Source organism: Diceros bicornis, chromosome 7, assembly GCF_020826845.1.
Source record: "Diceros bicornis minor isolate mBicDic1 chromosome 7, mDicBic1.mat.cur, whole genome shotgun sequence".
Taxonomy (NCBI): domain Eukaryota; kingdom Metazoa; phylum Chordata; class Mammalia; order Perissodactyla; family Rhinocerotidae; genus Diceros; species Diceros bicornis.
In genome coordinates, this window is record NC_080746.1 from 60,556,332 (window position 1) to 60,572,757 (window position 16,426).

Below are 16,426 nucleotides of genomic sequence, written 5' to 3' on the forward strand. Positions count from 1 at the left end.
ATACGAGAGCGAGTGTTCCATGTCTTTACTAATAAATAAGACTCCTACCACATTCTTTTACTAAGGATTTTGATCCATCTAGGAAGACTTGTGTGTCCTTAACAGATATCTCCTGTTCCTAAACTACTGCTGGCAGGCTTCAATAAAAGTTGATTCTTCCTATCTTCTTACTCACGTATTCTAAGACTTGTAGAAACTTCATTGCCTTTCCAGTTCAAAGGCTAATGGGCTATCCTAGAAGGGAGCTGCGTGGCCTCTGTCTGCATGTCTTCCTGCAGAGTCCTTAATAGTAATAAGGCTACTTCTTTTCTGAGGAAAGAATGTATTATATTGGGTCTTTGGTGCTCTGTAGTAAATAGAGTAACGTGGTGCTGGAAATTTGACCCTGTATCTTACTTCTTTCATTCATTCATTCAGTCTTTCATTCATGCATTCATTTGATTATTCACTTAATTTATATTCACTTTGTGTTTATTTTATGTCTTGAATCATTCTAATTGCTAGGGATAAATTAATGAACCAACTAACACAAATATATGGCCTGTGGAGCTTGCATTCTGTTGTGCTCTTAAAAGAGAAGCCAAATTCATGGGTTCAAAAAATTCATTGCTGGGCCAGCCTGGTGACGTAGTAGCTAAGTTCCTGCACTCTGCTTCAGTGGCCTGGGCTTTGCAGGTTCAGATCCCAGGCGCAGACCTATTCACTGCTTATCAAGTCATGCTGTGGCAGGGGTCCCACATATACAGTAGAGGAAGATGGTACAGATGTTAGCCCAGAGCCAATCTTCTCAAAAAAGAGGAGGATTGGCAATGGATGTCAGCTTAAGGCTAATCTTCCTCGCCAAAAAAAAAAAGAAAAGAAAAAAATCGCTGCCAATTCTGTAGCTTAAATTGGAACAGAACTGCCAAATATGTAAGACTCAGTGGAATGATAGCCAAACAAACACAATTTCAAAACTATTTCTCACTAATACCAACATTATTGATTGCCTTTCTGCATTCTGGCCCATAGCATAAGCATAAAGTGTGGTCTTGAAATCAAATAACATTTAGTATTTCTCTCCATCCATGTGATGCATTCTAGAGTTTGCCTATCGCTTTATTCAGTTTTGTTCTCTTTGTCAACATTTGACCCTAAAATATTCCATCCTCAAATCCAAGGCTCTCTTCCTAGACACATGATCTATCTCTAGTTTCCCCAGTGACTTTAATGTACAAGCTGTCAACCCAGCCGATGAATAGCTATTTTTTCACATGAGGCTGAGGGCTTTGGATTGATTCAATAACAAAATTTCCCAAAGACCAAGCAATGATCTTTTGCATCAACAAACTTGTCATGTTGGTTTACATTTTTAAAAAGTAACATTTATTTTCTCTTTTTCAGACTTTTCAAAAAAGAAACTAAAAATGTAAAAAAATCTTTGTTTGTACAACTCAAAAAAGTTAACAACTTTTAATGTTACACTCTTCTCAAAGATAATGCTCAACAATATATATACCTAATTAAAGTTGAAATTACCTTGAAGACTGGCCCCTACAGTCTCTCCTATTTTTCCAGAGGCAAAATCTATCATGTGTTTTTCTGAGCTCACAGTAAAAAATTTTTAGTATTCCTTTTTTTAAATTATTTTATTGCGATCATATTGGCCTATGGCATTGTGTAAATTTCAGGTGTACATTATTATATATCAGTTTCTGTTTAAACTGCATCATGTTCTCCACAAACAATCTAATTTTTATCCGTCACCTTACATATGTGCCCCTTTACCCCTTTTGCCCTCCCCCAACAAAATATTTTAGTTTTCCAACCAATCATAATTATTTACTTAGATAATTTGTTATTAATTTATACAGATTAAAATATTTTTGTTTTGCTTTATAACATTGATTTTATTTATGTATTCATATATTAATAAATATTTATATATTTTTTAATTAGGATATATGCTACAAATTCCTGAATTCATTTCTTTGTATATTTTTAGATAGTTAATACAAGTTTTATACTTTGAGGTAGAATTATTGGAGAGCAAGACCGTAATCAATTAGAACATATTTATGCTTTCTAGTTGTTTGGTTTTGATCACTTTTTAAAAATATCTAATATGCTCCAATAATTTTCCTTTTTCCGAACTTCATACTTCCCTAATTTAATCTTGTTTTCTAACATTCGTTAAACATTAGTTTTCTAATTAAACTAATTTGTAACTACCCTACTCTGAACGAAACAAAACTTTAGTCATTTTTTGCCTTTTCCTGTTTTTCTTGTAGGGTGCATCTATATCTCTCATGTTAGAATTGTCTGGAATTTTGTTTCCAGATTTAAAAAAAAAACTTTTTAAATGACCATCTTTGTTTAATGATATATATATATATTTATACATACATGTATATTTTATTTCCTGAGAAAGATATTCCCTGAGCTAACATCTGTGCCAATCTTCCCCAATTTTGTATGTGGGTCACCACCACAGCATGGCTGCTGACAAGTGGTGTAGGTGTGTACCTGGGAAGGGAACCTGGGCTGCCATATTGGAGCACACCGAACTTAATCACTAGGCCGCTGGACCTGCTCCTAATAATATATATTTTTAATAATTTATTTCTGCAATAAGTCTCCATGAACATGTTCATGGAGAGTGTATATATCATTTCCTAGCCACTCCTGCTGCCAGCCACAACCTCCTCTGCTCTGGTAATAATTAACCATATTTTTGTGTCTAAATACATCCTCACTTGCCCTCATGTTTGAATAATAGATCATAAAGGTATAGAATCTTGGAACAAAGTTCTATTCCATCAGCTTTTTGAATTTATTGTTCTACTTTTGTTTTTTTCCTGGCAACTATGGTTGTTAATGAGAGTTGGTCAATCATTTTTTCATCTTTTGAAAAGATTTTTTTTCTCAATTCTTTGGAAGTCATTTTAATTTTGATGTTCTTAAATTTCATTATATTGAGGGTATATATATAATTTAAAAAAATGAGGTTCAATATTCAGTCAGCTCTTACATTCTAAGACTATGTATCTATATTTCTAGCAGTTTTTCAAACTTTATTTCTTTAAGTATTTTCTTCCCAACTTTCTTTCCATATTCTTCTGTAAATACTTTAAAATAAAGCTAGAACTCTTTATCTTTCTTCCAGGTATTTTAACTTTCTTTCCATGACCTTATCTATTTTACTGTCGCCCTAAAAATCCATCCACTTATTTTCAATACTTGCAATTTTATTTTCAGCAGTTTCTATTTTATTCTTCAGTTCCTCAATATAATTATTTTTCAACACTTAGATTTTCTATGTTCAATCCTTTTCGTAAAAACCGATGCTTTCTTCATGATTGTAATTTTCTCTCTTTCTCTCAACCTCTCTCTCATGTCACATCTCTTTAAGGCTGCTAATTACATGTATTTTAAAATCCTGAACTGGTTTACTTTTGATTCCATTTCACAGTTTCTTACTATAGTGTTAGTTTCTTTTTTTTTTTTTTTCAATGTCATAAATAAATGTCTCTGGACGTTTGGAAACTATTTACCATGAGTTTTTCTTTGCCGTCGTGGTATTTTGCTAGACTCTTCAAAGACCATAGCTAAGCATCCCTTGAAGGTTGGGTTTCTTAGAAAGGATATTCTGAGATGGAAATTTGCATGTAGAAATCTTACTCCATTGTTGTGGTAGGCAGAACAACGTCCCCTTAAAGATTTCCATGTCCTAAGCTCTAGAATTTCTGAGTATGTTAAACTTCATGGCAAGGAGCAAATAAGTTTGCAGATGGAATTAAGATTATTTATCAGCAGACTTGAAGTTAGAGTGAGTATCCTAAACTATCCAGGTGGGCCCAATGTAATCACCAGGGTCCTTAAAAGTGGACAATGCAAGCAGAAGAATTAGAGTCAGAAAGAGATGTGATGACAAAAGCAAAGTCAGAGTAATGCCATATGAGAAGGGCTCACTCCTTCATTGCTGGCTTTGAAAATGGATAAGAGAGACTTTTAAGAAATGTGGGCAGCCTATAGAAGGTGCAAAAAAGAAACAAAACATATTCTCCTCTAGTGTCTCCAGACAGGAATGCAGACCTGCTGACGCTTTGATTTTAGCCCAGTGAGGAAGGGATCAGCTTTCTAACAAACAGAAATGTAAGATAATAAATTTGTGTTGATTTAAGGCGTTACATTTCTGGTAATTTTTTACAGCAGCATTAGAAAACTAACATAGCTTTGCTGTCAAAGTTGGGTGAGGTGGATGAAGAAAGAGGGAGAAAATGATTTGTGATGAAGTGGCAACAAAACATCAGCCAGATGTTTATACAGGGATCTCTGGAGCTGGAGTGGCCCTTCACAACTGTCCTCAATTGACATAAATTAAATAATCTTTTACACTAGTTCATCAACCAGTCATAATGAGGGCTTTCCTGGGAGGGGTATTTGATCTTGGGATAGGAAGTTCTCATTAGGCAAGAGAAGAACCAAAGAGGGACTCAGCTAAGAGATCTCAGGCACATTCCCAGTATTGGAGGAATGAGTACTTCAGATCTGAAAGGAAGATATGGGTGACACACCATGGCATCCACCACAAAACCAGACTAGGGTATGGATTTTGTATAGTGGAGACACTACTGTGCAACTCCGCTTACTTCTTTAGGAATTTATCCTTTGTTCCTTCTTGCCTTCTGCTTGAAAACCTCAAGATATAGAGAAATACTTATATCCCTCCTTTGAAATACCACTATCCCTTGTGTATGCAGAAGTATGCTAGGGTGTTTATGCTTGTCCTTTAATAATTGTTCCTATAGATTTTGAAGTTATATATTAGTCACTTATTTTTACTATCAATTTTAATATATCTAGAGATTTTTGGGGCGAACGAAAAGAGTTACATAGGCTGCCATCTTGACATAAGAGACTGTCGCATTTTTTGAAAACATGGGAAAATATTTTAGCATATCTTATTTAACAACAGGTGTCAGTGAAGTGATTTTTTAAATAAATATTCATTTACGATAGTTTGCATTAATAAATTTTTGTGTGGTCATTATTTAAACATTTTAAACTCCATAAATTAGAATGAGGGAAATAATGTTATCTATATTGCAATGACCTAAAAATAGTTCGACATTGCAATGCTATTTCAAAACATACTGTTCTGTACGGTTGACCTTTTATTGGAATTATATCATATATTGTTTTATATATTTAATGTTTATTTATAAATAGAAATGTGTCCATTTTGTGTAGATTCCTAATGCACTTTTATTGTAATGGAAGCAGAATAATATCTTTGAGTGAATATACTTTTTTGTCCTTTTAAGTATTTATTTTTTTTCAATCATTCAAAACAGTATAACAAAAGTTTTTGTGCACAAAGCTCATTCTATGTTTGAAATAGATAATATAATTATTTAACATTTCCAGTGATCTTGATTTCCTCATTTAGACTCATTTAAAAAGTTCTGTCATTTTCCACCAGCTGGTAGTAAACATTTAGCATTTCTTGCTGTACAGGCCAGCTGGCAATGAAATCTGTTGTTTTTTGTTTATCTCAAAATATCTTTATACATAACTCCAGAAGAAAAATAAAATCTGAGTAGACATTTAAAATGTAAAGAAATTGAGTTAGTAATCAAATATTTCCAACAATGGAAATCCCAGGTCCAGAATTAGTAATCAAATATTTCCAACAGTTGAAATCCCAGCTGAATTCTACCATATGTTTAAAGAGGAATTAATAGCTCAATATATTGCACAAACTCTTCCAAATTAAAGAAGTAGGAAATACTTCTCAATTAATTCCATGAGGCCATTATTACCCTGATATCTAAACCAGACAAAGATATTGCAAAAAAAACAAACTACAGAGCAATGCCCATTATAAATTCAGACACAAAAATACTCAACATAATACTGGCAAACTTAATCCAGCAACATATAAAGAGGTTTATACAACATAAATAAGTGGAATTTATCCCAGAAATTCAACATTGATTTAACGTGGTGAAATCAATCAGTGTATTATACTACATTGACAAAAAAAAAAAATCAGCTAAACCATATGATCCTCTTTGTAGATACAAAAAAAGTTTTTGACAAAATTTAACACTCTTCATAATAAAACTCAGAAACTAAAAATAAAAGGGGATTCCTCAACCTGATAAACACTATCTACAAAAATCCCAAATTAACATCACATTTGATGGTTGAAGACTGAGTTTTTCCCCCTAAGGTTAGGAACGAGACAAGGATATGTACTCTTGCTCTTGCCACTTCTACTCAACATTATAGACAGGGCAACGGGTAAGAAACAAAATGAAAAGCATTCATATTAGAAAAGAAGAAGCATAATTATGTTTATTACCATATGACATGATTTTGTATGCAGAATAACCTAAACAGCCCACAATAAAAACATTACAGCTAATAAATGACTTCAGCATACTACAGGATATAAGATCAATTTATAAAAATGAATTGTATTTCTATACACTGTCAGTGAAAGATCTGAAAATTAAATTTAAGAAAACAATCCCATTTACAATAGAATAAAAGAAATAAAATATTTATTAATAAATTTAAATAAGTAAATTTTAAAAAAAGTCACACTGAAAACTACAGAGCATTATTGAAAGAAATGTAAAAGATTTTATTTATTTATTTATTTATTTTTTGGGAGGGAGATCAGCCCTGAGCTAACATCCGTGCTAATCCTCCTCTTTTTGCTGAGGAAGACTGGCTCTGAGCTAACATCTATTGCCAATCCTCCTCCTTTTTTTTCTTCCCCAAAGCCCCAGTAGATAATTGTACGTCATAGTTGCACATCCTTCTAGTTGCTGTATGCGGGACGCAGCCTCAGCATGGCCGGAGAAGCAGTGCATCGGCGTGCCCCCGGGATCCGAACCCGGGCCGCCAGTAGTGGAGCGCACGCACTTAACCACTAAGCCACCAGACCGGCCTCATAAAAGGATTTAAATACGTGGAAAGACATTCCACGCTCATGGATGTGAAGGCCTACTATTGTTAAGATTACAATACTCATCAAATTGAGCCACAGATTCAATGCAATCCTGCCTGCTATTTCTGTGTGTATGTGTGTTTGTGTGTGTGTGTGTAAAAATTGACAAGCTAGTTCTAAAATCCATATGGAAATGCAGGAAACTCAGAGTAGCCGAACAGTGTTGACAAATAATAAAGTTAGGGGACTCACTTTCTGATTTCAAAATTCAATACAAAGCTAAAATAACCAATACGGTTTTCTACTGGCATAAGAGAAGTCATAGATAAGGTGTGAAATTATTGACATTCTAGAAATAAATCCTCGTACTTATGGTCAACTGATTTTTGACAAATATGTCAAGGCAATTCAATGGGGGAAAGAATAGTCTTTTTAGCAAATGGTGCTGGGACAACTAAATATCTACAGGTAAGACAACAAAGTTGGACACTTGCATCGTATACAAAAGTTAGTTCAAAATTGATTATAGAGCTCAACGTAAGAGCTAGAATTGTGAAACTTCAGAAAATGACAGGGGAGCAATCTTCATGATATGAGAGTAGGCCAAAATATGTTTTTGCTTTGTTCGTTGTTTTTATATATGGCACAGAAAGCACAAGTAATAAAAGAAAAAAATTGAGAAATTGTACTTTTTCTAAATTAAAAAAAATTATGCTTTCAAGAAAACCACCGTGACATTGAAAATATAACCCACATAATGAGAGAAAATATTTGCAAATTGTGTATCTGATAAGGGATTTGTATAAGCATATATAAAGATTATTTTCAACTCAACAATTAAAAGAAAATTAACCCAATTAAGAAGGGCAAAGGATTTGAATACAAATTTCTCCAAAGAAGATATAAAATGATATAAAGCATATGAAAATATATTCATCATTATTAGTCATTAGGGGATTGAAAATGAAAATAAGTTCAGCATCATTAGGCATTAGAGGATTGCAAATAAAAATCATGTTAAATTAACAGTTCAAAAACACTAGGATGGATAAAATTTTTAAAAAGCAGGTAATAACAAGTATTGGTAAGGATGTGAAAAACTAGCATTCTCAAATTTTTGTGGTGGAGCTGTAAATTGGTTCAGCCACTTTGGAAAATAGTCCAGCTGTTCCTCAAAATGTTAAACATAGACTTAGCAGATGATTTAGCATTTCCACTCTAAGGTATTTAAGAGAATTTAAAACATATGTCCACAAACAATTGTACATGAATGTTCATAACAGCATCATTCATAATAGCCCAAAAGTGAGAACAGCCCAACTGCCCATTAACCCTTGAATGAATAAAAAACTGCATTATATCCATACAAAGGGCTACTATTTGGGCATAAAAGGGGTTAAGTACTGATATATACTACAAAATGAATGGACCATGATACATCTTGCTATGTGAAAGAAACCAGACACCAAAAGCGGCATATTGTGTAATCCCATTTGTATGATATGTCCAAATAGGCAAATCCACAGTGATAGAACGTAGATTAATGATTGTCATTGGCTGTAAGGATGGAACACTGGGGAATGACTGCCAAAACGTATAGGGTTTCTTTTTGGGGTGATGAAAACATTTCAAAATTTTATAGTAATGGTTTCACAGCTCTGTGAATTTGGTAAAAATCACTGAAATGTACACTTTAGAGGGGTGAAATTCATTGTAGGAGTTATATCTCAATAAAGCTGTTATTTTAAAAATGACATACTGTATGATTTTATTCAGATAAATTATAGAAAATCTAAACTAACATATAATGACAGAAAGCAGATAAGTGACCTGGTAATGGGCCAGAGATGGACACGAGGGTAGGATTATAAAGTGACATCAGAATATGTTTGTGTGTGATATGTCATCTTAATTGTGTAGTGATGGTTGCACAGATGTATATATATGTCAAAACTTCTCAAATTATACAACTAAAATTTGAAAAATAATATTATATGTCAATTATACCTCTTAAAAGCTATTAGAATTTAAAAAAAGTAAAAATGAATTCAAAATAAAAACAATGTCAAATACACAATAGCTGAGATCATTCTAGGCCAGCAGAGCTGTGTTAAAGCAAATATTAACAACAGGTCTTCAGGATAAGAACAATGGTCCCAGATGGAAACAACAGGACTGTGAAAAATGAAGAAGGGCATTTAATAAGTCAAAATAGAAAACAGGTAAATTAAAATACATAACTAGAAACAATGCTAACCATTTGAGAAGGAACGAGCCTACCTAGGCTTCATTCTGTTTGTAATTCAGGAGTCAGGAAGGTTGGGTTTGGGTGGTCTTCTTCAGTTGGATGGGAGGACAAAACATACCCTGCAAGTGTGCGGTTCCTCCAGTCTTAGGCTCCCAAACCAACTCACCACATCTTGCCACCTTGGAGAGTTTTCCTTTGGTTGTCTCTTGTGCCATCGTCAGGACGCTTAGGTGAAAGAAGCAAGGAAAAATTGGTCTATGCCATCTTGTCTATACTTGAAGACCCAATCTTTTATTTGTTTTAAAATAAGATATTTATCTATAAGTTAATAATATAACTTTGAAGAAAGCACTCCATTACATACCTTAGCTTCAAACTAAATATTATAATACTTTATGGACTGTGGATTAAGAAAAATGAGGTCTAAGTCAGTGTGAAATAAATGAAAATAATCAAAATATGTCTGGTAATGAGACAATCTCACATCACTGAATCAACAAGAATGAAATGCACAAGCATCTTAAACTTCACTGCCTAATTATTTCTCCCACATAAATTCACCTACTAAGACTACAGAGCTGTGTTTACAATACCTAGTCTCTTGTCATTTCAGAAATTTTATTTAAAGTTATTATCTGTCCTTCAAGCCTACGTGGGTTAACTGTTTCCCTGTAGCATTGTTAGAAAATGAGACAAGAAAACAAACAAAACGAACAACAAAAAAACTCCCGTAATTCTAGTCACTAGTATAAAAAAATGTTTCTTTATAATTCATTTAAGAAAAAAGACATGGCAGATACGTTGCTGTATGATATTCAGAAACCGTCAAACAAGTGCTTGGGCAAAGTGTATAAGCCTCCCTGGAATTCCTCTTCTGACCCTGAGGCATAGTTGTTTCGGGTTCAGCAATTGATCTCAGGATGGAGAACCTAAGGGTTTGGCCTGGCTGATAAAACAATATGTTACTTAACTAGGACGTTCCATCAATTTCTTCATATGAGACAATTTTTTTTTTTGTGTGAGGAAGATTTGCCCTGAGCTAACATCCATTGACAATCTTTCTCTGTTTTTTCTTTTTTTATTGAGAAAGGTTAGCCCTGAGCTAATATCTGTGCCAATCTTGCTCTATTTTGTATGTAGGATGCCTTCACACCATGGCTGATAAGCAGAGTAGGTCCGCACCAGGGCTCCAAACCCATGAACCCAGGCTGCCGAAGTGGAGCATGCCAGACCTTAACCACTCGGCCACGGGGCGGGCCCGTATGGGACAATTTTTATTTCCTCTGTGGAAGTAATTCCCATCTATTTTTCCCTAACCCTTTGCAAGAAGTCCTGGGGTTCCTCTTCTAAATAAGAATAAGTGATGAAGTTGGCCCCATGTGGTTAAGTTTGGTGCACTCCACTTCTGCAGCCCCGGTTTGATTCCCACGCGTGGATCTACAGCACTTGTCAGCTGCCATGCTGTGGCAGTGACCCACATACAAAATAGAAGAAGCACAGATGTTAGCTCAGGGCGAATCTTCCTCAAGCAAAAAGAGGAAGATTAGCAACAGATGTTAGCTCATATCTTATATTCAAGCTAGATAATATTTGCCCAGGGCAAATCTTATTCAGCAGAAAGGTAAATAAATAAATAAAAATAAGAATAAGTGGTTATAGTACAGAACAACTTGGGTTGACTTCAGGTAGTATGGGATACGCCTAGGATTGTCTTCTGCACCCAATAGATGGGAACATGAAAATGAGACACTATTAACATCATGAATGGGATTATAGATTCAAGCAGAATCAAGCAGACTAATTGATTCTGTGGATATCAGCATCCTTCAGCACCCTAGCTATCTCTGAAAATTGGAAACCAGGATCATTTATATATTTTGAGAGACCCACTCCATGATGTGAAGGGCAGGTTTGAGTCGCCTTAGTACACATTCAGAAGAGGCATTGCCAACTCCACATCTGTATATTTTCAGATGTGTATGTAGTTTCATGTGTGTGTATTGTAAGTGACCCTTACAACAGCCTTCTGGAACCTTTAACAGGCTTGGTGAAACATAAAATAGGCTCAAGATCCAAAAACAGAAAAAGGAAGCAGTATCATATATTGATTAACAGCATAGATTTTGGAATCAGACATTTGGCTTCAAATTCCATCTTTGTTACTCTCTAGATGTATGGCTTTTGGAATTTTTCTATAGCTCAAGTTTTCCATCAATACAATGGAAATAAGCATATTATCTATATCACAGGGCTGTTTTGAAGATTAAAGAGATTAACATGTAAAAAGTACTTTGAACATACCCTGCATATACATTTTAATGCTTATACTTAATAACACATTAAATTAAAATAGTCCTTACTGGAACCATAGGCTAAAGGCTTCTGGTAGGAAGGTCTCATAGGAAAAAAGGGGTTAAGTGTGTATCTTTAGAATGCTTTAAATTATAAGTAAAAGAAACTTGATCTTACTTAACTTACTTAAACATTAAAGGAAATTTTGTATCACTTTAAAACAAAGTAGAAACGTTGGTCTAAGCTCCTTGTCACCAAGAAGCTGGTCTGATTTTTCATCACCAAGGAATAATTTTCTTTCAGCATTTCAGAGTTGACATTCTGAGACTCCGCTTTATCCTAACGCTGGCTCTTGTCATGGTTGGAAACTTCTCTCAGCAGAAAATCAAGAACAGCTACTTCTTCCTTTACAACCAGCAGAAAAAGGGGTATGAGCTTGCCTAATATTTCTTGCTTAATGTTTCTGAAAATTAACTCTAATTGAACTTATCAGTTGCATGCACACAATCTCCAAGAAAATGCCATATGCAAATGTATGTATGTATATCTATGAAATTTAGAATTTTCAGACATTCAATTTTAAGTTTGGTGTGATATAACTGGAAAGACGAAAGAGTCAAAAGAAGGATTTAACTTCATGCTTTGTAGTCTGTTCTTTAGATCTTCATCCTGATCATGCCCTTTCTTAAGTATTGTTTAAGATGTCTGCTCAAGTGTGTAGTAAAGAGATATAATTCTTCACTCAAAATAATTTCATTCTAGTGAGAATGAGAAATATATATACATTTGACTGAAAAATGAGGGAAAATGTTTAACATAAGTGAGAACTTTCAGACCAAGTGCTATATAGACTTAGTGGCATGAGAGCTTTCTCATTCTGGCTTATATAGATCCGAAGTTTATGAAAGTGGTATTGTGAGTTAAATTCTATTTTAATTAACTCATTAAAATGTGACAGGTTTTGTACTAAGTACATGATATTCATTACTTAATTTATTCCTCAAAATACCATATGCTATTGGTAATATTATCATCGTTAATTTTCCACTTGAGGAAACTGAGAGATAGAGATGATTACTAAATCACTCAAGATGACCTACCTAGTACGTGGAAATCCAGTATGAGAACTGATTCAGACAAATTCCAGGATTGGATATTTTTACCCCTTATCTCTAGGACCTCTGTGACATACATAAGGAAAATTGTAAAGGGCCAAGAGTGAGAGGAACAATCATGGGCAAAGGATGATGAGACCAGAGAATCACAGATCCGAATCCCTAAAGGTAAGTTTTCAATGAACCTAGAATACATGGTCAGTGAAGAGGGAAAATGAGAGCTAAGGTTGAAAAAGGAGTCTCCTATGCGAGGTTATTAAATTTGAACTCAGAATATGGATTAAATATTATTTTATCTAGAAATAACTCATAGACTTTGGCTGCAAAATATCACACAGAGGGAGACGAAATGTATCAATATTTATAAATGATAATATCTGTGGGATTTTGCCCCACAGCTGTGATTTTCTCTATAGAAATTCCTTCTGTTTTTCTAAATCATAGTGTATGAGTTTTGTCAGCAATCTCAGAGGATTCAATCCCAGGGCACCATCATAGTAGAAAACTGAATTAACTCAGTTTTTCCAATGTCATAAGTAGCTGGAGCATTAACATAAAACCACTTCCCCTGGTCTGTATGAAAAAGGGAGATAGAGTTTTGGTGCTTGATTTTTCATCATGTCTCTATTCTTGTGGAAGAATGAAGCATCGCAGGAGAATTCTCTTGATTTATTTACATGCTGCAGTCGAATGAACGAGAAATGATCAACTGTGGCTGAGAACTGCTGGTCCTGATATGATATACATCATGTAGTCCAATTTATGAATCTAACAGGGGGAAAAAACTTGCAATTTTTAAATGGAGATTAGGTATCCTTGAAAATATCTAGAAGATCCAAGTCCTTTAAAATCTTTCTACCAAAAGATTATATAGTTGGTTAATAAATCATAATGTCTGCTTCTGCTGCGAGTTATTGGGAATGATGGACTTCGGATGCACGATGAAACTCTGACAGTGAGCAGTGACATATCAGTTAGAGTTTATTTCCAGAGATGAACCCAACGTGGGCATCAGGGTGTCTCGGAGGCTTGTTCTTGGCCAACACCCTACCACTGGGTAACAGCCGTCACTTAGATGTTTCAGTTCTTATAAAACACAAATAAGGGAGGCATTGCAAAATACAGCTTCTCTCTCTCTCGCTCTCTTTCTCTCTATCCCTTATAATCTTAGACTGGATGTAGCATTTATTTTATTTTTTCACCTTGATATATTTTCCACAGAAATATGGAGTTATATAAAGGATAAAAACCGGAGTCTGTGCTATTTTATCCTGATCATGAACCACTCTGCCTCAAGTTGGAGACCCAGGAAAGTCCTTTTATTTCATCATTTGAGTTTATGACGGCCTGGTTGCTTATCCACCATTTTGAAGGCATTCCAAAAGCACTTTTCTCTCTATTTCCTTTGGACAATTACAGAAAGGAATTCGCTCTCCGATTAGACTTTGTTATTCCATACATTTTTGTGCTGCTCAGAAATGTCTTCTCAGATCCCTGAAGGCTTCTAAACTAATAAGCTAGATTATTAGGTCTTCTAGCCTAATAACGATCGGAAGCCTTCTAGGTTGTCCTTTACCCACATTTCCAGTGACTTAATCAGGCAGAAGGGTGCTAGTTCTGTAGCAGTGGTAAAATTAGCAGGTTTTTTCAGAGGTAGTGATGTGGAGTGGAGAGTGAATGAAGAAGCTTTCAAATACCACTAGAAAACATCATCATCACAACACTCTAAAATGAGCTGCTATGAAATGATATGGTCCTGGGAAAATAGAGACACCGATAGAAATCTACAAAAGGTTTATTCTTATCTTTCTTTCTGCAGTATCTCAAGTATGCAGATATGTGACCCTGTACGTGCTCCTGGGCAGGCATCCCAGAGTGTTTGAGTTTTTGTTTGTAACAACGTGTATCTCTGGTATTCTGTTTCTATCTTTTTGAGGGAATATTAGGCTTTTTCTTGATATTTTTTCTATGTCAATAAATGACTGAATCATTTGAGAATTTCTGCATGTTCTAATTATGGAAGCATCTTGTACATTTGTGCCTGTGACATTACATTCTTATCTGCCTGTCTCCTTTTGGATTTATGTCTGTATTTCCATATATGCATGCTTGTTTTTTCATGTGTCCCTCTTCAGACAGGGACTTCACAAAGGTATGGGGCATATTAAATTATTCCATACTTAATATCAAGTTCTATGTCTTATAACTTTGCCATGGTCTTTCTGATAAGCCTTACATGCTAAAAAATTAATATTAAATCTGTATAAAGACTAAGTTCTTTGAGACTGGTGCGTTGTAATGAGTATGGCTCAATTTAGAATAAAAAATTGCATTAATAGGCCCTTCCAAATTGGAAACTTCATCTTAATCGCATATTGAAGCACTAAGCTTATCATTTTCAGAACCAATTCTTATTCAAACTTCTTTTTTTCTCATCCCTCTAGAAGTGGCAACTTCTCCTACTCTCTCATTTGGAAAGATGTTTTAGTCCAACAGCAGCACTTTTCACCCAGCCACATTTTTCCTCATTGGAATCCCAGGTCTGGAAGAGGTCCATGCCTGGATCTCCCTGTCTTTCTGCTCTGTTTACCTTGTGGCTTTACTGGGCAATGCCACAATTCTACTAGTCATCAAGATGGAGCAGACACTCCGGGACCCCATGTTCTACTTTCTAGACATCCTTTCTACAATTGATTTGGCCCTTTCTACAACCTCTGTGCCCCGCATGCTGGGTATCTTCTGGTTTGATGCTCATGAGATTAACTTTGGAGCTTGTGTGGCCCAGATGTTTTTGATCCATGCCTTCACTGGCATGGAGGCTGAGGTCTTATTGGCCATGGCCTTTGACTGTTATGTGGCAATCTGTGCTCCACTCAATTACAAGACCATTTTAACATCCCAGGTACTGATGGGCATCAGCATTCGCATTGTCCTTGATCCAGTTCTGGTTACACTTCCAATCATCTATCTCATCTACCGCCTACCCTTTTGTCAGGCTTATATAATATCTCATTCCTATTGTGAGCACATGGTCATTGCAAAGCTGTCCTGTGGAAACATCCGTATCAATGCTATCTATGGGCTCTTTGTAGTCTCTCTCTTTCTTCTGAACCTGGTACTTATTGCCATCTCCTACGTTTACATTCTCCGTGCTGTCTTCCGCCTCTCTTCACAAGATGCAAGGGTAAAAGCACTAAGCACATGTGGTTCTCATGTTGGGGTCATTTGCGTTTTTTATATCCCTTCAGTCTTCTCTTTCCTGACTCACTGATTTGGACACAACATACCCCGCTATATTCACACTCTTGTTGCCAACCTTTATTTGGTTATCCCACCCTCACTCAGCCCCATCATTTATTGTGTAAGGACCAAACAGATACGAGAGCGAGTGTTCCATATCTATAATAAAAAGTAGGGACCTCTACCTCCTTTGTTTGCCAAGCATCTTGATCCATCAAGGAAAACTAATGTGTTATTGTCAGAAAAACTTCTCCATCTAAATTCAGTTCTACCAAATTACATTCCTGAGCATTTGATCTTGGTTCTTATTAATTCTATAATTTAAATAATCCTCATAATATTTCAAGTTCAGGAACCAATTCCTATTATGGAAGCAAGAACTTGGGCGTTATTCCACTTTAAGTGAGAGTGACTAGCCCAAGCAATGACATTTCCTTTCATTACCTTTGTTAACATTGCTCTTTTCCTCCAATTTTTAAGCTCTATATTTTCTCTCAGTTTAACAAAAGACAAAGAAACTTATAAAAAATACCGTTGTTCCCACAACATGGAATTAAAAAACATTATTACTATGATGTATTTATCTTA

The 16,426-nt window shown here is 35.1% G+C and overlaps 1 pseudogene; it reads left to right on the top strand.

The window, feature by feature from the left end:
• The first annotated feature begins 15,077 nt into the window (after positions 1-15,077).
• On the top strand, positions 15,078-16,013 carry LOC131407989 (olfactory receptor 52J3-like; annotated as a pseudogene).
• The last annotated feature ends 413 nt before the right edge of the window (positions 16,014-16,426 follow it).